Below are 2,643 nucleotides of genomic sequence, written 5' to 3'. Positions count from 1 at the left end.
CTGCCGATGTTCTCCTCACGCGAACTCCCTCCGCCAAAACCTCTATGCCGCAACCCTAAACTCCTCTCTGCCGAACATCTCCGCCCATCCTCTCTCAAACGAAGAGCTCTCCGGTGAAGCCCTCTCATCTGAAGCCCTTTCGTCCGAAGCTCTCCACTGAATTGAACATCTTCGTCGATCCTTCCATTTCTCAGGTTGGATTTTCTTTTTGTTTTTCTTGTATTATGTTGAACACCTTCAACTATTTCTTGTATTTACTTTCCTTCCTCTTTCCTGGCATTCTTATATTATGTTAACGTGAACCCCCCTGTTAACCTAAACTTCCCCTCTCTGTAGCTTCTCCTTTCCTCTCCACAGCGATCTTCTTCTTTCGTTGACAAGGGGGCCTCCGACGAGGGGGCCACTGACGAGGAGGCCACGAGCGTCGGCTATTCAAGAGGTGCTTCCCCTCTCCACATCAATCTTCTTCTGTCACCGACAAAGGGCCACCGACGAGGAGGCTGACGATGAGGAGGCCACGAGCGCCTTTTGTTAACCTAAAGTTCTCTCCGTACCTTCTCCTTTCTGTCTGCATTGATCTTCTTCTTTCACTGACAAGGAGGCTGATGATGAGGATGCCGTGAGAGCCGGCTACTCAAGAGGTGCTTCCCCTCTCCGCTGCTTCTCCTTTCCTCTCCGCATCGATCTTCTTCCATCACTGACAAGAGGGCCACCAACGAGGAGGCCGCGAGCGCCGATTGCTCAAGAGGTGGTCGCTGCCTCACCAGTGCATGAGGCAATCGTTGCCTCACCAAGAAATGAGAGGTTGTTTCATGTGTAGGCTATTTACGAGCGGCTAAGGAAGAAGAGCACATTGAATGATCGATTAAACAAGTTAGTCACATGCTTGATTTTGGCTTGTAGTGCAAGGTGACCTTCTGTTCAGCATACAAGTTGCTGCCATGGTGGATATTAATAAAGAGAATGGCCATTTGGATTGAGGAGGAGTTTGGTGGTTGAACTGTTTCACGAATCATTTTGGTTAGTTTGGTTGTTTCCTCCACGCATTTGGCTTCTCATTCTTCTTCCTTCCTTTGATGTTGTTGTTTCATCATCGTTGTATTTATGTTGCAGGAATTGGAATGACGAAGTTCACAGCTGCAGCAAGAGAATCCATTGATGCAGTTTCTGCAATTCATAAACGCTCAAAAAGGTTTCACTTTTGATTTCGTCTCTCTTCTACTTTTCTTTAGGTGATTGTATGAACGAAAACCTTCAGTTTTCTTCGATCAAGTTGTTTGTGGATCCTTTTAAACAAAATTGCTTCTACTAGATTTGATCGAATCCATGATTTCTCTAAAATGGTTAGAAACGTTTGTTATAAAGATTGCATCTTCTTGATGTCATAATCAGTGCTTGTTTGATGTACCTATGTAGTTCCTGTTAAGAGTATTTTTTCTGCAATGCTTTCATAGTTTTGTGTTTTCATATAGGATTTGAAGAAAAAGGAGAGGGAAAATCAAGGAATAATAGTTAAATAAGAGGGAAAAGGTATGCTTATGATCTAAATGGCAACACGAGAACTATAAAACTTATCATTTATGCTTTTGTTGAGTCTTGTTGTCATTTCTGCTCTGTGACAACTTATTCTGTCATCTGTTTTTATTTTTGCCTATTTTAATGAACTATAAAACTTATCATGTTTCATGACTATGATGGAGAGGACCCATTGACCCAGTGTTTACAACTATTGTTTTCTTTGATAACAATATTTTTAGTACATCCATATATTTGTTTAATTCAGTTTTGTTTTATAGGAACTTAAACGCGGAGAAGATGCAGCAACACGTGGTATGATCTTCCTAGATCCTGGTTTTCTATTTGTTGACACACTAATCTTCCAGTTGTATTCTTTTGCTTCATAGAGTTGGAATTTTGATAGTTGGCGTTGTGCAAAGCTCTTCTTCTTTTAACAAAAGTATACTTCCTTTTGAAAAAAGAGAGATTCAAGATTTTTTTCAAAGTGTTTGTCATAAATTATACCTGAAGTTGGAATGTAAGTGTTAATTATTTTTAGTGTGAGGCACTGCTTAGCAACGTTAATCATGTCTATTGGTTCATTCTTTTATGTGTTAAAAAAGAACAACTATGCTAGTTGAAGCTCTAGAATAATCAATTCAAATATTTTTACTCTCTAGAAATTGTCATTTTGGTGTTTATTCAGGTGTTGAAATATTTCTTAGAGAAGTGTCGCTTATATCTTTTCTTTATTTGGTGATAAACACAGGTGTAGTTGCATTATTCAAGGAAATGAATATTGGCTCATTGGATATTACAGACTTTCTCAGTTATTTTTATTTTATTTATAACACACTTTTATTTTTGCTATAAAAAAATTACTTCAAAAGATTGATTATATTATCTGAAGATGAATCATTTTAAATTTTTGATATACTATTGTGTATCCTATTGAAGCAATATCTGGTTTTGTAATAACTTTATTTTAGTCCCTATTTAGATTTCTTTGTGGTCCCTATTTAGGTTTAGTCACTATTTATAACTTTTTTTTTAGTCCCTATTTTGGTTTAATTTCCCTATTAAGTAGGTTTCTATGTTTCTTTGTAGTGATCTATTATATAATTATTTGACAAGAAGTTTTTACCC

The 2,643-nt window shown here is 37.9% G+C and overlaps 1 long non-coding RNA gene across 1 annotated transcript; it reads left to right on the top strand.

Moving 5' to 3' along the window:
• The first annotated feature begins 979 nt into the window (after positions 1–979).
• Positions 980–1,507, top strand: LOC121979331. The gene is made up of 3 exons (XR_006111391.1): positions 980–1,020; positions 1,114–1,192; positions 1,473–1,507. It is a non-coding gene; the product is annotated as an uncharacterized LOC121979331 (long non-coding RNA).
• Positions 1,508–2,643: the final 1,136 nt, after the last annotated feature.

The sequence above is a fragment of the Zingiber officinale genome, chromosome 1B (assembly GCF_018446385.1).
Source record: "Zingiber officinale cultivar Zhangliang chromosome 1B, Zo_v1.1, whole genome shotgun sequence".
Classification (NCBI taxonomy): domain Eukaryota; kingdom Viridiplantae; phylum Streptophyta; class Magnoliopsida; order Zingiberales; family Zingiberaceae; genus Zingiber; species Zingiber officinale.
Note: the sequence above shows the minus strand (reverse complement) of the source record. Positions and strands in the feature narration are given on the sequence as shown.